Here is a 24,618-nt window from a genome sequence, read left to right as displayed (position 1 = left end):
AAATAATAAAGACAATTAGAAAATACTTCCCAAATGTAAACAAAATATATGAAATTTAGGAGATACAACAAAAACAGTGCTTAGAGGGAGAACTGCAGCTGTAATTATGAGGTTCTCAAATCAATAAGCAAACTACCTTAAGAAGTTAAAAAAAGATAAACTAAACCAAATCAATCAGGAAGAAGGAAATAATACAGTTGGAATAGGAGTAAATGAAAGAAAGACTAAGGAAAAAAAACAAAATCAAGGGAACTAAATATGGTTTTTGAAACAATAAAAGACAAACCTGTAGCTAGACTGGCCATGAAAAAGAGAGAAAAAACTCAAATAAATATGATCAGGAATAAGAGAGGAGACATTACCAACCCTACAGGAATAAAAAGAATCACAAGGACATACTATTAAAAAGTGTGTGCTAATTAGATATCTTAAATGAAATGGACACATTCCTTGAAAGACACAACCAATCTGACTCAAGAAAAATCTGAACAGACCTATAAAAATAAATAAGATAATTAATCTATAAAAGTCACAAAAAGAAGAATCCTTGAACAGATGACTTTAACGGTAATCAGTGAAACGTTTAAAGAATTAATACCAATCCCTTGCTTAATGTTCCAAAAAAATATTAGAGAAGGAAACACTTTCCAACTCATTCTATGAAGTCCGTATTAGCCTGATACCAAAGCCAGACAAACACAAAATGAGGAAATCACAGAGCAAGCGACCTTTTGAATACAGATTTCCAAAAACATCCAATGTAACACTAGCAAACCAAATCTAGACATGAACATGATTACAGACCATGAGCAAGTCAGATTCACCTCAGTAAGGCAAAGTTGGTTTAACATCTGAAAATCAATGAATCTAAACACTATATTTACAGAATAAATACCAACAAATGTAGAAAAAGCATTTGACAAATTTCATGACAAACACTCATGATTTAAAAAAATGAAAACCTCAACCAACTAGGAATAGAAGGGAATCTTCTATACTTGACAAAGGGCATCTACAAAAACTGTACAGCTATAATCATAATTAATGGAAAAAAAGTAAGTGTAGTTCCACTAAGGCCAGGAAGCCTGCTCTTGCCAATACTGTACAGGAGATTTTAGCCAGAGTAATTAGGCAGAAAAAAGAAATAAAAATTGATGAGATTAGAAAGAAAGAAGTACAATGATCTGTATTTGTAGGGGATTTAATCTTACACATAAAAAGCCTAAGGAATCTACCAAAAAAAACCCCATACCCCACCTAATATTAAAACTATTAGAATAAAAAGAAGCAACTCTAATGAGTTCAGAAAGCTTAGAACATACACTATCAATTAAAAATAATTTTACTTCTATATACTGGCAATGAACAATCAAAATGAAATAAGAGAACAATTCTATTTTCGATATCATGAGAAAAAGCAGAACATTTAGTATAATTTTTTACATAGAAATACAAGACTTTTTATCCTGAAAATTACAATGTTGAAGGAGATTAAAGACTAAACGAATGGAAGGACCTCCCATGTTAATGGACTAACAGAACTAAGAGAATATCTAATAGTCAACATGGCAATACTCCCCAAAGTGATCTACAGGTTAAATGTGATGTTCATCAAAATTCCAGATCTTATTTTATAGCAATTGACAAAATGATCCTAAAATTCAAATGGAAACTCAGGGTCCAACAATCATGAACCAGGTTGGGAGGATTCATACTTCCAGATTTCAGAATTTATTACAAAACTAAAATAATAAAGACTGTATGATCTGGATATAAGGATATAGAGATAAATGAAAAAGAACTTATAGGCCCAAAATAAACCCTTAAATTTAGAATCAATGGATTTTCAATACAGGTGTCAAGATAATTCAATAGGAGAGTCTTTTCAATAAATGGGGGTAGGACAATTCTATATCTACATGCAAAAGGATAAAGTTGAACTTACACCTCACACCATATATAAAAATAAATGCCAAATGGATCAGACATCAATGTAAGATAATGGTTTCTTTGTTATGACACCAAAATCAAAAGTGACCAAAAAATGGATAAAATGGATTTCATCAATATTAAAAATTTAAATACCTCAAACAGGAAAGTTAAAAGACAACACAGAGAATGGGAAAAAGTATTTGCAAATCACATACCCAAAAGGGGTCTATTATCTAGTTATATAAAGATTTTTCACAACAAAACCAAAGACATGTAACCCAATGCTAACGAACAAAGGAATTGAATAAACATTTCTGCAAAGAAATACAAATGGCCAATAAGCACATAAAAAGTTGCTCAACACAGAAATACTAGTCAAAACCACAGTGAGATATTTCACATTCACTAGGATGGTTATTATAGAAGACCCAAAGTAACAAGTGAGAACAGGGATCAGCTGAAATCCTCATACATTGCCGGTGATACGGTAGGATGGTGCAAACACTTTAAGTTTGTCAAAATTACAACGTTAAAATAGAGTTGCCATACTACAAAGCAATTCCACTAACTGTATGTATAGCAAAGGAAATGAAAATATGTCCACGTGGAAACTTATACACAAATGTTTACAGCACCATTATTCAGAACAGACAAAAGGTGGAAACCCAAATGTCCTTCAACAGATAAACAGACGAAATGAAGTTCATCCATAAAGTGTAATGTCATTCAGACATAAAAACGGATGAAGAACTGATATACAGTATAATATGGGTAAACCACCAAAACATGCTAAGTGATAGAAGCCAGACATAAAGGCCACATATTATATGATTCCATTCATATGAATGTCTAGAATAGACCAATCCACAGGGACAAAAGTAAGATTAGTGGTTGCAGGGACTGCAAAAGATGAGGTATGGGGCTTCTTTCTGGGGTGATAAAAATGTTTTACAGTAATACAGAAATGATGATTGCACAATTCCATGAATATACTAAAAGCCACTGAAATGTAAAAGGGTAATTTCATAGCATATGAATTATATCACAATAATTATCATTTTTTAAAAGAAGTTATTTGCCTTGTTCAGAGTCACACTGATTAGCAGGGTTGCTAAAATAGGCATTAATCTTTTAAAGAATTTAATCTTATGACAAAACTGAGAGGACACTTGTTAGCTGTAACCCCACTGACAGGTGGCCCCCAAATAGTGGTCACCAGTATCCTGGCCATGAGTGAAGGTAAAGTGTTTGTAAAAGCATCAAACTGCCCAGTATGTGTAGGCATAACACGTAAGCATGTAAGCAAAGATTAGAGATAAAGGAATACCACATGGAGATTAGCCTTATCATTGAAATATTTTCATCCACTAGGAGATGTAAGTTTTCCAGTGCACCACGAAGTCAAAAGATGATCTCATATTTTAACTGGGCTAAATAATGATCTAGTGGTGAAGGAGCAGAGGCAAGATTTGATGAAGAACAGTCACTAAAGAACCTAAAAAACAGAAGGCACGCCTATGTTTGACCACAGGTGGTAGAAAGAAAATCTTAGCAGGGCCAGATCTACCATACAGAGGAACTGCTGAGTCAACAACTTGACAACATATATTTCTGGCAACACATAGGAAAATATGACAACTCATAAAAGAACAAGACAGTGGAATACCAAAATTTTCTTCATGTGGAGAAAGTCTAAGAGTTACCAAATATATCTGAATCACCTTGGTGACTAGGGTTGAGATGAATACTATTCAACAAATGATGGCTCACCATGATAAAATTCAGGGTACATTTTTTGATCAAGTGAATAATGGCAGTTTAACAACTCATGGACCTACGGTTTCATAATACGGCAAAGAACAGTACTTCTAAACCACTCAACCCATGGTTGGCAGATCCTAATACCTAATTTTTTGCAAATAGACAAAATCCAGGCAGTCAACTGGAGGGGCAAAGGTAAATAGTTAATACTAAATAGTAACAGCTAAATAGTTAATACTATTAGAATATACCCAGTCTACACAGCGACACTGGACTAAAAGTAAACAACGAACAGTTACATACATGAAGCCGTATAATGTGCTGAGCAACACTGGTGCCAATACGAAAGCACAATAATTTGCAGCAAATTCTTTAAAAGCCTCATTGTATTGGCAGTACTTCGAAAATGGGTGTCCAACCTGTAATCTTACTGGGCAACATGACTGTACAATTTGCACAGGATGGAAATCGCCCAACTAGGTAATAGGTTTTCTAACTAAAATTAAACACTGCACCTAAAAACATAGTGACTGGTGTATCGCTATGTGTTTATATGTATATGTATGAATACGGTTCCAAAAATCAAAAGCCCTTAACATGCAATGTTTTTTTTTAAATAAGCAGCAGATTTTTACTAAAATTTTACTAGGTCTAAACTTTGGAACAGAGCTGTGCACTAGAAGTTTCCAAAGGACAAGGTTACAATTACATATAAAAGATTTATTCGCTTCTCATTGTTCACAAAGAAACCAAAATTGGAAATTCATTACAACCATATACATGGCAAGATAATCCTTTGCTGAATTCAGCTGCTGATTGGGTGTTAAATCCCGTCTGAAGAATCAATTCAGCTAGAAAAATAACAACAGCACCGTATACGAGATGTGATTCCTATTTCGGGACAGCGATTCTCCAGCGGGGGCTGTCGGCAATACCACAAAGCAGTGTCTACAAGAGCAAGCTTAGGAGGGGCAGGTGGATAATTGGAAGAGAGGGATGGCAGCAGCACACTTTCAAGAGAATAAAATATTCCAAAAGCATTTATTAAAAAAACTGCTAAGCTTAGCTGCACTACCAATGTAGGGAACTGGCTGTAAAATCTTCCCTTTGTGAAAATTTAAGTATATGTCTTAGGCAGTAAGATGCTCGAAAGGAACAATAATGGCTACTAATAGTAACAGACATTTGCTAACTAGAAAAACACAACCCAGCCCATCAGCGGATAGTTGAGAACCACAGTGTTTCAAAGAACCCCGGCTGGCTCAGACCAAAAGTGCCAGCACTATACTAAAACCACTTCCTGTTCACTTGCAGGAAAACTGTCCTTGAAGCCAATGGGAGGAGATGCAGTTGCAATCACAGGGTTCCCACAGAGCAGGGGCGCTACAAGTGACAAAACTGTATCAGAACCTTTTCAGATCGCAAACATGTTGAAGACAAAACTCATACAAATCAGGCATTAACGAATTTCATCACCTAAAAGATTGTTCCGTATTTGTTGATGGCAAGTTCCCACCTGAGGTTTTGCTTCCTAGCTCACTTGAGGAGACATCTTATCAATGCTGTCATGAGGCAATTCTGATTTCTTATTAGTATTGAGGTGTGATGGGAGGTACTTCACAATATGCCGAGGGCTCCTAGAAAGGATCTTTGTGTGGATGGGGTCCGGGACAGACTACAGGGACACCTATGTGTTTCTGATTCACCTACTCTCGTGCAAAACAGGGAGGGAACAATGAATAAACTGACCTTAACGGAAGGATGAGAGATCTTCAGGGACAGCATGGGGCTTCTTTAATCATTAAAATGGCCAAGCAGGGAAGTGTGTCCATGAATCCCACCCATACTCCAAGGACACAGTGCAAAGTATTTGTTCCTCCCTCCTCGCAGGAAACTTGCCCAGTTTAGAGTTAACCCATGCATAAAACCAAATGCTTTTCACTTAAAAATGCCTTTTTTCCCTTCTCTCTCTCTGTCTCTCTCTCGGAGTCTAAAACTGACAATTCAGAAGCTGGTTTTATTTCCACCTCTGCCAGTGTCACTTTTAAACCTTAAAAACAAAACAAAACAAATCTTTTTGACAGGTAATTGATGGCGAGATACGAGCCAGGAAATGGAAGCTTTCAGGGCCCTTTTAAGAACCAGGCACAGTAAAAGCACCTCATCCAAAGGACAGACAACTCAATACGGAATACAAAGTGCACTGGGCATTCTGGCTGGCAGTGATTAAAGATTACCTCTATCAATGGTTATGGGCATCAAAAAGCATTTTGGGCTAAGTGTACCACAAACAAAAGGCATCAGGCTCATCCCTCCTCCCGAGGAAAGCAGGGCTAGTCTTTGTTCTTTTTACTGCAAAACTGTTCTGGATGATTCTTGGGGTCAATGCCCACAACCACCCTTCTGGCTAAAAGCCACCTCACTACATTCTTTACCACATGCTCTCGTCCTAACATAAGGTATGGGATTTCTTAAATCTTTTATTTTGGAATCTCATCCAAGACCTCCTAACTCTAAGAGTACGCCCTGCACTACTGCACTTAGTTAAAAGGCAGCAGGGTGGGGGCGCCTGAGTGGCTCAGTTGGTTAAGCGTCTGACTCTTGATTTCAGCTCAGGATATGATCTTGGGGTTGTGGGATTGAGCCCCATACTGGGCTCCATGCTCACCAGGGAGTCTGCTTGAGATTCTCTCTCTCCCTCTGCCTCTCCCCGCCGATGCTCACTTGCTCTAAAATAAATAAATCTTCTAGAAAAAGGCGGTTCTTAAAGAGTTCCTAACTTTCCTAGGAGCACAGTTACCACCAGACACTGAAAAGGACCTCATTTTTTTCCCCCCACAACTAAAGCATCAATAAAGAAGACAGCGAGCCTACAGAGCACAGACTTTGGGGCCAAACTGCCTGACTCTGACATTTGGGGGCAATGTTACTGAGTGTAACTGACCTCAATTACCCCATCTGAAAAAATAAGGGATAATATTAGAATGTAGTTCCTGAGCATTAAAACTGAGCTGATGCACATGGACAACAAACAGTGCGTAATGCTTACTGTGTATGCTCAGTTAATGTGAACTGTTGTTATTAAAAGACTACTATAAAAAAAGGATACTGCATAAAATGGAATGCTGCCTGAAATAGAACAAATAGAGACAAGAGGTACTGATATGAGAAAAAAATAGTTGAATTTAGTAGGAAGTGCTGGAAAAACTAATTAAAAGGGTAAAATAATCTTATCATCATTAAAAGTGTGTCATTTTGTGAGAGAGAAAGGAACAGAGCCATCTCATTACGTAGGGCTGTCTTGGAAAGCAAAGAATAGTGGATGATCGCAGGGCACAGGCTGATTGTTTGTCAGAGGTGAGAATGAATTAACTGCAAAGAGATGTAGGGGGTGGGTATATGAACAATATTTGCTTCTTGAATGTGGGTCTAATGACTTTACACTCAACTTCATTCACATTAGTTAATCAAGAGATGCAAAGCAGACAAAAAAAATCGGTCTCTAACAAGATTATAATAAAAGAAATCATCAAGGAGGTATGCACACAAAAATGTTTCCACAAGTATGTTAATTACGTTGTTATGTTCAAATTTTATTTTGAAAAACTTAAAATAACCTTACTGCTTAAAAAAAGATGTAAATATTTTATAAAAAATCATGGCCCAAAAAGATGTAAATATTTTATAAAAAATCATGGCCCAAAGACAAGACTTGTATGCATTCATATTTAAAGATAGGAAAATGTTCTCCTTAACTCAAGACCCATCTAATCACTAAGTTGTTCACCGGAAGCTAATGTAACGTTGTATGTCAACAACACTCAAAAAAGAGTATCTAAAAACATTGTTAATATACATAAACATACTAGAAAGAAATGTACCAACAAGCTGCGTATTTCTACATATTTTTAAAATTGTGCTATGGTTTTCTTATTTCAAATTTTTTACAATGAATACCATGCCTTTTATAATTTTTTAAAACACTGTATAACGGAGGAAAGAAAACAATTCTTTAAGTAATAGGTATAGATTTGAACTTATTCCTGAACTGACTAAAGGCCCTCAGAAATTACAAAGAGACTAGGAAGGAAAAAAGGAAAGAAAAGAGATGTTCAGGAAGTGGATGATAATTCTACACAACATACTAGCCTGCACTAAAAATAACAGCTGAGGCGCCTGGGTGGCTCAGTTGGTTAAGTGTCTGACTCTTGGTTTCGGCTCAGGTCATGAGCTCAGGGTCCTGAGATCAAGCCCCACATCGAGCCCCACATCAGGCTCTGCGCTCAGCACGGTGTCTGCTTGTCCTTCTCCCTCTGCTCCTCCCCCCCACCCTGCTCTCTCTCTCTCTTTAGTAAAATCTATTAAAAAATAATAGCTAAAAGAAAACAATTCACCCAATTAGTGTTATTGTTTACTTTTAACTAAAGAAAATAGACGGTGATGCCAAAGGTATCACATCTAGAATAAGAAAAGATTTTCATTAATTTTTGGATAGACTGTGCTAATATGAATATGAATGTTTCACAATTTCAGTGGACTGAGGTTTTAATACTCCAGAGACAATTTCAGGATTTTATTGCAAGAGTTAAATAATTTCCTATTGTACAGTTTACTATGACCAATCTAATCAGACTAATAAGATGTGATAATAATTAACCAAAAATATGTTCTAGAGCAGTGCTATCCATTAGACAGATGGTGGATAAGCAAAATATGTATGTAAATAACTATATACTAATACATGTATATATAAGCAAAATGTGGCACATAAAAATATGGCATATACATACAATGGACTATCATTCAGCCATTAAAAAAGCATGAAGTTCTGACACATGCAATAATACCGATGATGAACCTTGCAGATATGTTAAGGGACATAAGCCATACACAAAAGGACAAATATTGCACTGCTCCGATTATATGAGGTACCGTGAACTGGCAAATTCAGAGACTGAAAGTAGATTAGAGTTTACCAAGGGCTAAGGAGAGGTGGGAATGTGACAAATGTACCTAGTAATATAAAATGTTAACACAAGACACCCTGAGGTGAGGTATATGAGAACTCTTTGTAACTTTCACGTAAATCTAAAACTTTTCCATAAACAAAAATTTTATTTAATAATGAACAGAATGGTGAAATCCACTCAAAAAAATTTTTACTCTATAAATAGGTTACCATACATTGATATTTTGTGTGTGCTAAAAATGAGACTTACTACAAATTCAACAAAGCAAACTGAATCAAGTTTGTAATATCCTTGTGAGACCCCTGGTGTGCAAAGAAAATTCTGGAAAACCTGTTTTGTGATACAGTCCTAGAATACAGGTTAAGGAGTCCACAATCTTGTATATTTTGAAGAAAATTACTTAAGCAACTATAAAATAGTTAAATAAAAGCACTGTGGCATGTATTAAAACATTCTGAGATGGGCATTTTGGGAGGAACTTTAATAAACAAAAACTGCTCATATTTTTATCAACTTTTTTTTTTTAATAATGATTTTTTATTATATTATGTTAGTCACCATACAGTACATCCCCGGTTTCCGATGTAAGGCTCGATGATTCATTAGTTGTGTATAACACCCAGTGCACCATGCAATATGTGCCCTCCTTACTACCCATCACCGGCCTATCCCATTCCCCCACCCCCCTCCCCTCTGAAGCCCTCAGTTTGTTTCTCATAGTCCATAGTCTCTCATGTTTCATTCACCCTTCTGATTACCCCTCCCTTTCTTTATCCCTTTCTTCCCCTACTGATCATTCTAGTTCTTATGTTCCATAGATGAGAGAAATCATATGATAGTTGTCTTTCTCTGCTTGACTTATTTCACTTAGCATTATCTCCTCCAGTGCCGTCCATGTTGCAGCAAATGTTGAGAACTCGTTCTTTCTGATTGCTGAGTAATATTCCACTGTATATATGGACCACAACTTCTTAATCCAGTCATCTGTTGAAGGGCATCTCGGCTCCTTCCACGATTTAGCTCTTGTGGACATTGCTGCTATGAACATTGGGGTGCATATGGCCCTTCTCTTTACTATGTCTGTATCTTTGGGGTAAACACCCAGTAGTGCAATGGCTGGATCATAGGGTAGCTCAATTTTTAACTTTTTAAGGGACCTCCACACTGTTTTCCAGAGTGGCTGTACCAACTTGCATTCCCACCAACAATGTAGGACGGATCACCTTTCTCCACATCCTCTCCAACAATTGTTGTTTCTTGCCTTGTCAATTTTTGCCATTCTAACTGGCGTAAGGTGGTATCTCAGTGTGATTTTGATTTGAATTTCCCTGAAGGCTAATGATTTTGAACATTTTTTCATGTGTCTGTTAGCCATTTGTATGTCTTCATTGGAAAAGTGTCTGTTCATATCTTCTGCCCATTTTTTGATTTGTTTATTTGTTTCTCGTGTATTGAGTTTGAGAAGTTCTTTGTAGATCTTGCATACCAGTCCTTTATCTGTAGTGTCATTTGCAAATATATTCTCCCATTCCGTGGGCTGCCTCTTAGTTTTTCTGACTGTTTCCTTGGCTGTGCAGAAACTTTTAATCTTGATGAAGTCCCATAAATTCATTTTATCTTTTGTTTCTCTTGCCTTTGGGGATGTATCATGAAAAAGGTTGCTTTGGCCGATGTCGTAGAGGTTGCTGCCTATGTTCTCCTCTAGAATTTTGATGGATTCCTGTCTCACATCGAGGTCTTTCATCCATTTGGAGTTTATTTTTGTGTATGGTGTGAGATAGTGGTCAAGTTTCATTCTTTTGCATGTAGCTGTCCAATTTTCCCAGCACCATTTATTGAAGAGACTGTCTTTTTCCCACCGGATGTTTTTTCCTGCTTTATCAAATATTAGTTGCCCAAAGAGCTGAGGGTCCATTTCTGGACTCTCTATTCTGTTCCATTGGTCTATGTGTCTGTTTTTGTGCCAGTACCATGCTGTCTTTGTGATCACAGCTTTGTAGTACAGCTCGAAATCCGGCATTGTGATGCCCCCAGCTTTGTTTTTCCTTTTCAACAGTTCCTTGGAGATTCGGGGTCTTTTCTGGTTCCATACAAATTTAAGGACTATTTGTCCCAGTTCTTTGAAAAATGTCATCGGTATTTTGATCGGGATAGCATTGAAAGTGTAGATTGCTCTGGGTAGCATGGACATTTTAACTATGTTAATTCTTCCGATCCATGAGCATGGAATATCTTTCCATCTTTTTATGTCTTCCTCAATGTCTTTTAAGAGTGATTTATAGCTTCTAGAATAAAGGTCCTTTACGTCTCTGGTTAAGTTAATTCCAAGGTAACGTATGGTTTTTGGTGCTATTGTAAATGGGATGGATTCCCTAATTTCTCTTTCTTCGTTCTCGTTATTTGTGTACAGAAATGCAACTGATTTCTGAGCATTGATTTTGTATCCCGCCACGTTACTGAATTGCTCTATAACTTCTAATAGTTTGGGAGTGGCTTCTTTTGGGTTTTCCATATAGAGTATCATGTCATCTGCAAAGAGAGACATTTTGACTTCTTCTTTGCCGATTTGAATACCTTTGATCCCTTTTTGTCGTCTGATTGCTGTTGCAAGGACTTCTAGTACTATGTTGAATAATAGTGGCGAGAGTGGGCATCCTTGTCATGTTCCTGATCTTAAGGGAAAGGTTTCCAGCTTTTCCCTATTGAGAATAATATTTGCAGTAGGCTTTTCATAGATGGCTTTTATGAGATTGAGAAATGTACCTTCTATTCCTACACTCTGAAAGGTTTTAATCAGGAAAGGATGCTGTATTTTGTCAAATGCTTTTTCGGCATCGATTGAGAGGATCATATGGTTCCTGAGTCTTTTCTTGTTGATATGATGTATCACGCTGATTGATTTGCGAATATTGAACCACGCTTGCATCCCAGGTATGAATCCCACTTGATCGTGGTGGATAATCCTTTTAATGAACTGTTGGATTCTATTAGCAAGTATCTTGTTGAGGATTTTGGCGTCCATATTCATTAGGGAAATCGGTCTGTAATTCTCCTTTTTGAGGGGGTCTTTGCCTGGTTTGGGGATCAAGGTAATATTGGCCTCATAGAATGAGTTTGGTAGCTTTCCTTCTGTTTCTATTTTTTGAAATAGCTTTAGGAGAATAGGTATCTTTTCTTCTTTGAATGTTTGGTAAAATTCCCGGAAAACCATCTGGGCCTGGAGTTTTGTTATTTGGAAGGTTGTTTATCACTGACTCAATTTCTTTATAATTAATTGGCCTGTTTAAGAAATCAATTTCTTCCTGTTTCAATCTTGGTAGTTTATAGGTTTCCAGGAAGGATTCCATCTCTTCCAGATTGCTTAGTTTATTGGCATATAGCTGTTGATAAAAATTTCTAATAATCCTTCCAATTTCAATGGTGTTTGTCGTGACCTCTCCTTTTTCATTCATAATTTTAATAATCTGGGTCCTTTCTCTTTTCTTTTGGATAAGTCTTGCCAGTGGTCTGTCAATTTTATTGATTCTCTCAAAGAACCAGCTTCTAGTCCTGTTGATCTGCTCTACTGTACTTCTGGTTTCTGCTTGATTGATTTCAGCTCTAATTTTGGTCAACTGCTTCCTCATGCGTGGATTAGGCCTGTCCCTCTGTTGCTGTTCCAGCTTCTTGAGGTGAGAATATAAAAACTGCATTTTAGATTTTTCTATTCTTTTGAGTGAGGCTTGGATGGCTATGTATTTCCCCCTTAGGACTGCCTTTGCAGTATCCCATAGGTTTTGGACTGTTGTATTTTCATTCTCATTGGTCTCCATAAATTGTTTAATTTGATTTTTGATTTCCTGGTTTATCGAGTCATTCCTGAGCAGGATGGTTCTTGGTCTCCAAGTGTTTGAGTTTCTTCCAAATTTTTCCTTGTGGTTGAGTTCCAATTTCAGAGCGTTGTGGTCTGAGAATATGCAGGGGATCATTTCAATCTTTTGGCATCGGCTGAGACCTGTTTTGTGTCCCAGAACATGGTCTATTCTTGAGAATCTTCCATGGGCATTAGAATAGAATGAGTATTCTTTGGTTCTGGGGTGTAGTGTTCTATATATATCTATGAGGTCCAACTTGTCGAGTATGGCATTCAATGCCTTTGATTCTTTGCTTAGTTTTTGCCAGGGTGTTCTATTTCTGAGAGTGGAGTGTTGAGGTCCCCTACTATGAATGTATTTTTATTTATATGTCTCTTTATTCTGGTTAAGAGCTGGCTTGTGTATCTTGCTGCTCCCCTGTTGGGGGCATATATATTTATAATTGTCATATCCACTTGTTGAATACTTCCTTTAAGAATAATATAGTGCCCTTCTGCGTCTCTAACTATAGTCTGTAGTTTAAAATCCAGTTTATCTGATATGAGAATTGCTACCCCAGCTTTCTTTTGAGGTCCATTTGCGTGAAAGATGGTACTCCATCCCCTTACTCTCAGTCTGAATGCATCTTTGGGTTCGAAATGAGTCTCTTGTAGACAGCAAATGGATGGGTCATTTCTTTTTATCCAATCTGCAACCCTGTCGCGTTTTAAGGAAGAATTTAAGCCATTAATATTAAGACTGAGTACTGAGAGATATGCTTTTAATGCTGCCATGTTGCCAGTAAAGTCTTTGTTTTTATTGGCTGTGACTTTCTGTTCTGTATCACTCTTGGGGCCTTTTTACTTTTATAGAACCCCCCGTAATACCTCCTGTAGGGCTGGTTTCGTGGTTATGAAATTGGTTAGTGACTGGCGATTCTGAAATGTCTTTATTTCTCCATCAATTCTGAATGACAGCCTTGCTGGATAAGGGATCCTTGGCTGCATGTTTTTCTCTGAAAGAGCTTTAAAAATGCTCCCCCAACCCTTTCTCTCATTCCAGGTCTGTGTAGACAGGTCTGACGTAATTCTGATGCCTTTGCCTTGGTATGTGAGAAATTTCTTTGCCCTGGCCGCTTTCAATACTGTATCCTTGGATCTAATATTTGCGAAATGCACTATGACGTGACGTGGCGTAGGTTTGTCGTGGTTGAGCTTGGGAGGGGTCCTCTCTGCCTCTTGGACACGAATGTTTGTTTCCCTTGCTAGATTAGGGAAGCTGGCATCTATAAAATGGTATCACAAATGAATCTAAATGTGGACAGGGAGCAGATGAGCACAGCAAATAGTGACATTTATAATACTTATAAATCAAAATAATTCCACAACGACCACAGGAGAAGAGAGTTAATGACAAGCCAAGGAACCCAGACACAGACCCAAATTGTGAGAACTTAATATTTGACAGACATAATTTTAAATGAGTAAGCAAAGGATGGATTTGCAATAAATAGTACTGGACAACTAGCTGTCCCTTAAAAAAAAATCAAATGTGAGATTATATGATGACTGACATCAAGATATGATCCAAATGGATCGGTAATTTTAATTAAATCAAAAAATACTAAAAAGAAGTTCAACTTGTAGAGCTACTCTTGTGATAGTTTTTCCTTTGATCTACAATGTCCTGAATGATATTCACAGATTTCCTAAAATTGAACCATCCTTGAATAGCTGGCATGAATACCGCTTGCCTCATGAATTTGCTTGTGGAATCTTTTTTTTTTTTTTTAAAGAATGTATTTATTTGTCAGAGTGAGCGAGCGCACACAAGCAGGGGGAGGAGCAGGCTCCCCACTGAGCGGGACATTTAACCGACTGAGCCACCCAGGTGTCCCTGCTTGTGGAATCTTATCACCAAATTTATATTTGGGTTATTTGCTTCTATATTGCTATCAGAAGCTGGTCTACAGATTTCTTTCATTCTTCAGTTTTTATCAGGCTATTTTTCTACAATATGCTGCCTTTATAACAAGACTACTGACTTATGTACGTAGAGACTATCTCTGAAATTAGTAACAATACTTGGATCTATAAAGAAGGAAGACTGAGGACTAGAAAACCAGGGGTAGGGAGGAAACTTTTAACTAAATTAACTTTAGTACAAATTGAATTTTATACTATTTACCATTTGCATGTATTATTGTTTTTGAAAAAACAATCTATGAGAATAAGACTGGAACAATTTTCAGAGGGTAATCTAGCAACATAATGAATCAAATTATTAAAACTATATACTCTTTACTTATAAATCATGATATAGAATTACTAGTGCAAGTACCCCAAAACAACAGTGTAAGATATATAAAAATATAAATAAATGCATTAACACATTGTTTTCATTCAGGGGACGATACATGTAGTATCATATATATATGTGTGTATTGGTATTATATCCATACCAATGTTTATTCAACATTTAAGGAGTATCTACTACGTGCCAGGCAGTTTTAAGAGTTGGAATCACAACATTCTAAAAGGACAAAAATCTTCTGTCTACAGACGCACAAATCCTTGTATGTATCAGCAAGAAGCTTATATATCAGCAACAGCAACCAATTTGCCACTAGGCTGCCAAATCAATCAGGGGTTATAGGAAAATATACCAAAGCAGGAATGGCAGGCCGCCTTATATAATTCCAACCTAACTAGAGTCTCAAGTGTTAATGCTTAGTGGACTCCTACAAATTCTAAAATACACCTTTGACCTCCATGAGTCTGGCAGAAATTGATTGGTTTTAGGAGGTTCATACAACATGTTGAAAGTGGCTAAGTCTATAGCCTACACTACAACAATATAATTTCAGATCCAGGGTGCAGTGCTTATATGATATAACAATTATTCAATCCCAGGTACAGACAGACATATCATGTAGTCTCTTAACTAGAAAATAATCAATCCCAAAGTATCAAAGTACACTTAAAGATCATTCACTAAAATTACTACAAGATATACTGACCCCTTGGGATCATTGTATTTGGCCTAATGTCAGAGGAACCATTCTGGGTCAAAGAAATGCCCAAGCAGAACTTAAGTCAGACATCTGACATTATTACTTCAACAGATTTTTAAGGTTCCACAAAATGAAAATAATCTAGAAATCACTCCAGGCTACCAAAGTACCATGACTCCAAGAGAAAGGAATGGATGATGACCAACAGCTTAACACGAAACAAAAAAGGACAAAATTTTATCTAGGGACATCATGAAAAAGGCTACATTTATTTATTTTTATAATTTTTATTTTGTTATATTAGTCACCATACAGTACATCCCCAGTTTTTGATGCAATGTTCCATGATTCATTATTTGCGTATAACACCCAGTGCACCATGCAATATGTGCCCTCCTTAATACCCATCATTGGCCTATCACAATTCCCCACCCACCTCCCCTCTGAAGCCCTCAGTTTGTTTCCCAGAGTCCATAGTCTCTCATGGTTCATTCCCCCTTCTGTTTACCCCCCCTTCATTCTTCCCTTCCTTCTCCTACCGATCTTCCTATTTCTTATGTTCCATAAATGAGTGAAACCATATAATTGTCTTTCTCCGCCTGACTTATTTCACTTAGCATAATCTCCTCCAGTCCCGTCCATGTTGCTGCAAATGTTGTGAAATCGTTCTTTCTGATGGCTGAGTGATATTCCATTGTATATAAGGACCACATCTTCTTAATCCAGTCATCTGTTGAAGGGCATCTTGGCTCCTTCCACAATTTAGCTATTGTGGACAATGCTGCTATGAACATTGGGGTGCATATGGCCCTTCTCTTCACTACATCTGTATCTTTGGGGTAAATACCCAGTAGTGTAATTTCTGGATTATAGGGTAGCTCAATTTTTAACTTTTTAAGGGACCTCCACACTGTTTTCCAAAGTGGCTGTACCAACTTGCATTCCCACCAACAGTGTAAGAGGGATCCCCAAAAAAGGCTATATTTATGAGTGACATGATTCCTTATGCAAAATTACAGTAATTTTAGCAGAACACCTAATGTACAAAATTAGGTCCCTTGGAACCTCTAATAGTTGAAACTTAAGCCCTAAAAATATTATTCAGTGGCGAGAGATAGCTAGATAGCTAGATAGATATAGCTAAGTCCACTGTGACAATACCAAAAGTCCTTCAGAGAACAAGATCTACCAATGTTAGCCTGGTTAATTGTTCTCAAAGTGGGATTCTGCTTTAGGATGCCACTCTGGTGAAATTCCCCCAAGGTCCATTGTTACAAAGCCTTCCTCTCTTTCCTACCTTGGCTTCCTATCTTCTATTCTGTTAGGCAACCTTCCTACATACCCTACACTTAACTCTATTATACTTCCCCTAGCCTACTGAACTCCCCGAGAAAACCTAGAAATTACTACATGCATTACTGTATTTCAGTAGTCATGGCATGGGAGGCATTTAATTTATACAAGTTGAACAAAAAGCTAATCAAAAGAACAAATGAGTGAACATAGCCACAATAGTTTTTTAAAAAAACACATATTAAAACATAGTTTAAAGAGCAGTAGGTAAAAGGAAATCAACAGATCAACACTTAGAAATTTACACAAATATATAGAAGTTAGAATAAAAATTAAAGGTGCATTTTGTCACTGGAACCTTCCAAACATACTCATTCTGCTACCTTCCCCTACCAAAAAATTATATATAGAAAAATCTTGCCCTTATCCCTGGGTGCACCTGCCCCATTCCCCCAGCACCAACAGGTAACCACTTTTGTATAATCTACATATATTTTTAAGACATAAAGCATGTATATTTCACTAGTTTCACTTAAAAACATATCACTGCATAGACTGCTTCCTCATTCACTTTTACAGCAATCTAGTATTCCATTGTGTCAATGTACCAGTTATCTAGTCCCACACTGATGGGCTCCTGGGTTGTTTCCAATCTTTTGCTATTATAAAACATTCTTCAATGTTACAGAGGCAATTTGTTTCACATTTTCAGATATGCAGGATAATTTCTAAAGAGGAATCACTAACTCAAAGAATAAAGGCAACTACAATTTTGATAAATATCTCTGAAGTGCCCTCTGTAAGAATTATATACTATTTTGAACTATAACAAACATTCTATGAATACCAGTTTTCCCACAGTCCTTCCAACAAAGTTCTCAAATGTTAACTTTCTGTAGTTTTATTTTGCATTTCTCTTATAAACGAGCTTGAGCATTCTTTCACAAAGGTTTAGGTGTTATTTGTTTTTCTATGACTGTCTGTTCATGCCCGTTGCTCATTTTAAACTATGGTCTGATTTTTTTATTTAGAAGCTTTTTATATAGAAGCTTTTTATATATTAATGGAGATCAGCACTTAATAATGTGCTGCAGATATTTTTCCAAGTATTTCATTTTTCTTTTGACTTCATTTACGGTGCTTTTTGACATGAAGTATTTTATTATATAGCTGCATTTATGAATCTTATTTTATGGCTTCTATGTTTGAAGACATAGAAAGATAAAGATGCATTTATAAACCAGTGAACAAAGGATGGATTAATTAACAAAAGGAATAATTAAACAATTGAGAGAAAAAAGCAAATCCTTTTCACTTAAAAAAGATTAAATATTAGAAGACTTTGTAAGAATAAGAAAAAATACATAAGCAAATATACTGACTTAGTCTTGGCATTTAGAATTCCTTTCTAAAAATAAATCCAAAGTCAAACACTTATTTAAACTTGATTACATTTTTTGTCATGACATTTATCAATCTTTTATATTAAGAATTTTGCTTTGGGGAGCCTGGGTGGCTCAGTCGCTTAAGCATCTGCCTTTGGCTCAGGTCATGATCCCAGGGGTCCTGGGATCAAGCCCCATGTGGGGCTTCCTGCTCAGCAGGGAGTCTGCTTCTCCCTCTGCCTCTGGCCCTCCCCCCTGCTCGTTTGTGACCCACTCTCCCTCTCTCTCAAATAAATAAAATCTTTAAAAAAATAATTTTGCTTTTGGTATTAAGAAAAGGATTGATACCCTTAATATCCTTAATATTTTAAGTACTCTTTAAAGAGAAACATTTTAATGTTGTTTTAGAAGTGATTTGCATTGCAATGAGACTGTCTTCCTTCACACCCTAAGAGAAGTTTCTCTGTCTTCGGAGCCCAAGAGCAGTACTCCCAACCCCAGCTCACTAGCCTAGGAAAGAGCCCGTCAGGATGAAAGGCTGACAATTCCTAAGCACTCAAGTTTTAAATATGGAGAGCCAAGTAAGAACTAGAACTGGATCTAGTTCACGAGGAAGCAGAAACCATGAGTAAGCATTTTGGATACTAACCCTTCATCGGCTATGTTATTTGCAAATTATCTTCTCCCATTCAGTTGGCTGTCCTTTAGTTTCATCAATTGTTTCCTTTGCTGTGCAGAGGCTTTTTACTGTGATGCAGTACCAATCGTTTACTTTTGCTTTTTTTTTTTAACTTTTTAAAGCTTTTATTTAAATTCCAGTTAGTTAACATAGAGCATAATATTAGTTTCAGGTGCCAATGTGGTTGGTGATTCAACCCTTCTATAATATCACCCAATGCTCATCGCAACAAGTGCACTCCTTTGTCCCCATCTCCTATTTCACCCATCCCTCCACCAACCTCCATTCTCGTAACCGTCAGTTTGTTCTATATAGTTGAGAGTCTGCTTTTTGGTTTGCCTCTCTCTTTTTCCCTTTGCTCTTTTGTTTCTTTAATTCCACATGAGTGAGATCATATGGTATTTATCATTCTCTGACTGAATTATTGCACTTAGCATAATATTCTCTAGCTGCATCCACATCGTTGCAAATGGCAATATTTCATTCTTTTTCATGGCTAAGTAATATTCCATTGTGTATACATACCATATCTTCCTTATTCATTCATCAATGGACACTTGGACTGTTTCCATAATATGGCTGTTGTAGACAATCCTGCCATAAACATCAGGGTGCCTGTTCCCCTTCGTTTTTTTGTTTGTTTCCCTTGCCTGAAGAGACATATCTAGGAAAATGTTGCTATGGCCGATGTTAGAGAAATTACTGCTTGAGCTCTACTCTAGGATTTTTATGGTTTGAGGTCTCTCTCACATTTAGGGCCTTAATCCATTTTGAGTTTATTTTTGTGTATGGCGTAAGAAAGCACTCCACTTTCATTCTATTGCATGTCGCTGCCCAGTTTTCCCAGCACCATTTTTTGAAGAGACTATCTTTGTATCACTGCATATTCTTGCCTCCTTTGTTGAAGATTAATTGACCATATAATCGTGGGTTTGTTTCTGGGCTTTCTATCCTGTTCCACTGAACTATGTGTCTATTTTTGTGTCAGCACCATACTGTTTTGATTACTACAGCTTTGTGATATACCTTGAAACTCTGGAATTGTGATACCTCCAGATTTTCTTTTTCAAGATTAAAGCACTTTGGCTATTCAGGGTCTTTTGTGGTTCCATACAAATTTTAGGATTGTTTGTTCTAGTTCTGTGAAACATACTGTTGGCATTTTATAAGAATTGCATCTGTACATTGCTTTGGGTAGTATGGACATTTTAACAATATATGTTCTTCCAACCCATGAGTATGGAGTATCTTTCCCTTTGTTTGTGTCAACCTTAATTTCTTTCATCAGCGTTTCATAGTTTTCAGAGTATAGGTCTTTCACCTCTTTGGTTAATTTTATTCCTATGTATTTTACTATTTCTGGTGCAGTTGTAAATGGGACTGTTTTCTTAATTCCTCTTTCTGCTGCTTCATTATTAGTGTACAGAAATGCATTTGATAGATGTAGTGAAAAGAAGGGGCACATGCACCCCAATGTTCATAGCAGCAATGTCCACAATAGCCAAACTGTGGAAGGAGCCAAGATGCCCTTCAACAGATGAATGGATAAAGAAGATGTGGTTCATATATACAATGGAATATTACTCAGCCATCAGAAAAGATGACTACCCACTGTTTGCATCGACATGGATGGAACTGGAGGGGATTATGCTAAATGAAGTAAGTCAAGCAGAGAAAGACAATTATCATATGGTTTCACTCATATGCGGAACATAAGGAACAGCATGGAGGACATTAGGGGAAGGAAAGGAAAAATGAAGGGGGGGAATCAGAGGGGGAGACGAACCATGAGAAACTGTGGACTCTGGGAAACAATCTGAGGGTTTCAGAGGGGAGGGGGGTGGGGGAATGGGTTAGCCCGGTGATGGGTATTAAGGAGGGCATGTGTTGTGATGAGCACTGGGTGTTATACACAAATAATCATGTAACACTACACCAAAAACGAATGATATACTCTATGGTGACTAACATAATAATAATTAAAAAGGAATGTATCTGATAAATATATAAAATATATAAAGAACTTCTACAACTCAACACAAAAAAACCAAATAATCCAATCAAAAATGGGCAGAAGACACGAACAGACATTTCTCCAAAGACATACAGATGGGCAACAGACACATGAAAAGATGTTCAACATCACTCATCATCAGGGACACGCAAATCAAAACCATAATGAGATATCACTTCACACCTGTCAGAATGGTGGAAATCAACAACACAAGAAACAGGTGTTGGCAAAGATGTGGAGAAAAAGGAATCCTCATGTACTGTTGGTGGGAATGCAAACTGGCACAGCCATTCTGGAAAACAGTATGGAGGTTCTTCAAAAAATTAAAAACAGAATTACCCTATGATCCATTAATTGCACTACTGTGTACCTACCCAAAGAATATGAAAACACTAATTTGAGAGGATATATGCACTGCTATGTTTACTGCAGCATTATTTACAATAGCCAAATTATAGAAGCACTCCAATTGTCTTTCTATAGATGAATGGGTAAAGAAGACGTTGTGTGTGTACACAAAGGAATATTATTCAGCCATAAAAAAGAATGAAAGCTTATTTCCAACAACATGGATGGAGCTAGAGAGTATAATGCTAAGTAAATAAGTCAGTCAAAGACAAATACCGTATGATTTCACTCATATGTGGAATTTAAGAAATAAAACAAATGAAAAAGGGAAAAAAAAAGAGACCGAAAACCAGACTCTTAACTATAGAGAACAAACTGATAGTTACCAGAAGGGAGGTAGGTGGGGGATGGATGAAATAGGTGAAGGGGATTAAGAGTACACTTATCTTGATGAACACTGAGTAATAAGTATATAGAGTTGTTGAATCACTATATGGTACACTTGAAACTAATACAGCACTACATGTTAATTATCCTGGAATTAGAATAAAAAATACAATTAATTTTAAAAAAGAAACTATGAAGTCAGCAAAAGCTCTAGGGTAAAGAAGGACACAGAAGGAGGGAACAAAAACAATCGGAGGCAAGGTGATGACAGAGCAGAAATGGCAGAACAAATATGGCCAATAAAGAAATACAGAGGGTTTTTCCAGATGCCTCCATTTCCTGATGGCTTTCTAGTTCTCATCCCGGAGAGGCATAGACAACTCACCAGTTCCTTTCATGGATTTCCACCAAAATCCCTACCTCCCTTACTGCCCACTATCCCCTTGTAGCCTTGCAAATTATGATCCCCTCACTGGATCTATCCTTTTTGCTCCTCATAATAAAAACCTTATAAAACCAGAGGTAAAATATAAAACTGTATAATAAATCTGGGTTTTGTCTCCTGTTGGTAGCACAGAGCTCAAAAAACCCAAGAGAAAAGGAGTGCTCTTTTGTTATTCCTAAGAAGCCCCTTTTGACCACCCCTGAGTTTATGCTGATGAGGTGACTCAAGGTGGGCCCTAGGACAGTTTCCAGAGAGAAGGGATGGCCACGCCAGAAAGACCAAGCATAGGATTAGAAGGCTGGAAGTTTCAGCCCCAACCCCTAGACCCCTAAGGAGAGAAGAAGGACTGGAGGCTGGACTTAATCAAGTGGCCAACGACATAATAAGACTCCCAATAAAACTCTGGACACCCAGACCTCAAGGAGCTTTGGAGCATAGAATGCTCCTTATCTAGATCCTGCCGAGACCTTGTCCTGTGTATCTCTTTCATTTGGCTATTCCTGAGCTGTATCCTCTATAGTAAAACTTAAGTATAGTGCTTTTAGGGAGTTCTGGAAATTGTTCTAGCAAATTAACAAACTTGAGATGGTCATGGGAAGCCCTGAATTTAGCCAGTTGGTCAGAAATACAGGTGGACCTAAGACTTGCTGAAGGGAAGGCAGTCTTCAGGAAGGCCCTGCGAGCTGTGGCATTAACTTGGGTAGTTAGCCTCAGAAATGAACTGAATTGCAGGACAGCCAGGTGGTGTCAGAACAGTATCAATCTCTCATTGTTAAACTACCAAATAAGTAAATTATTCACTTTTTCTCAACATAGTATATTTTCATCAAGAACAAGAAAATCAAGGAACCAAAACACCCCCTCCTCACCAAATAACAATTACTTAGCTCAATCTGCCTCAAAAGATAACTAATGTGAACATTTTAGTGTGCAGACTTCAACGTTTTTTAGAAAGATTTATTTATTTATTTATTTGAGAGAGAGCAAGAGAGGGAGAGAGAGTGTGAGTGGGGGGAGGGGCAGAGAGAGGGGGAGACAAGCAGATTCCCCATTGTGCTGGGAGCCCAACCTGGGACTCGATCCCAGGACCCCGAGATCATGACCTGAGCCAAAACCAAGAGGTGGATGTTTAACCAACAGAGCCATCCAGGTGCTCCTCAACATTTTTCATTTTACCAGAAAATGCATCAAAGAGATTACAGCAATTCCTTTAATTTCTGATAATGGGCAAAAATAGGATTACCTAAAGTGAATTATGTCCAGATAGCACAGTTTATGTTTTTAAATCTTGTCGAATGGAAAGGCCTGTTATTTTAAACTAACTCAGTTTTCTAATTAAAGTCATGTGAGACCACAGAACAAAAATTTCACATTCCCTTACACTTATTTCTTTAAAAATGGTTCCTAGAATGTCAAATTCCAAATTAACGTGTGGGGAAGGAATGACACACGAATTTTAAGATTAACATACTTTTTACAGTTAACTGTCGCAACAGCATGAGAAAAAAAGGAAGCAAAAAAAAAAATAGCCAGTGTATTCAAGATTTTGTTAAAAATACTTTACAAATAAGCTTAGATCACACTCTGACATAACAGAGTTCCAAATAGGCACTCTCAAATTTTTCACATGCCTCAAACAGAACAGAAAACATGTATTTAAACTCACTCTTATCAAAGTGGCCCACCCTCTTCCCTTAAACAGGGTCTGAATGTGATCCATTATAGAATGCTCTAATTCCGATCTTTTATTATACATTCAACCCATGTACACAGAAAAGAGTTAACATAAGCAAGCCTAAGACTACTATCCTTAGAGAGGCCTGCTTTGCAAGGTTGGCCTCGGCTGGCAACCAGGAACTTTACAGGCAAACAGTTCCCTACGCTGGTAGAAAACTTTCCCTAACTGATAAGGGTGGCTCACTGTGCATAGATTACTGGTAGAAATAATGTGGATCATGCTGAACAACTACTTTCCTTCTGGAAAGTAGAACTTTGGTACACGCTAAGCAGAAGGTGCCAATGTGACTGACCAGTCCACAATAAAAACACTGGCTCTTGAGTCTCTACCTAAAAGGCTTCCCTGGCCAGAACACTGCACACATGTTGCTGCATTTTGTTGCTGGAGGATGCACTCTGTGACCGCTCCTAGGAGCAAGAGCATAAGGAAGCCTGTATAGGGATTCCTCCACACCCTCCTCTATCTTCTTCCTTTATGGTAATTTTAGAAAGGCTGTATATCCTTAGCGTGTTGCTGTCATAAATCTTAGCTGTGAGTACAACTATATGCGAGGTCTGTGACCTACTGACCCCCAACATACCACCTATTTTTTGATATTAAGATGCCAAATCACGTATTTTTCCTCTAAGTTTCCAAATTGGGCTTTTATAACAATAACATATAATACCTATTTATATTAATGACAATTAGATGTTCTGGGGTTTTACTGTCAGATTTGTTAGAATCATTGGATTAGATCTGTCAATAAATGAGGTTATATCTATAGAACATCAACTCACAGCTTAGTAACAACTTCTGACTTAGAACAAAATGTCAAGCC

The 24,618-nt window shown here is 37.2% G+C and overlaps 1 protein-coding gene across 15 annotated transcripts in view; it reads right to left on the bottom strand.

The window, feature by feature from the left end:
- The window catches only part of LOC123797288 (uncharacterized), a 63,215-nt gene that overhangs the window by 13,167 nt on the left and 25,430 nt on the right, over positions 1-24,618 (bottom strand). The gene's annotated exons all lie outside the window — the stretch shown is intronic.

Source organism: Ursus americanus, chromosome X (assembly GCF_024610735.1).
Source record: "Ursus americanus isolate L20-20 chromosome X, mUrsAme1.1.p, whole genome shotgun sequence".
Taxonomy (NCBI): Eukaryota; Metazoa; Chordata; class Mammalia; order Carnivora; family Ursidae; genus Ursus; species Ursus americanus.
The sequence above is the reverse complement of the archived record's forward strand: the minus strand, read 5'-3'. Positions and strand labels throughout refer to the sequence as shown.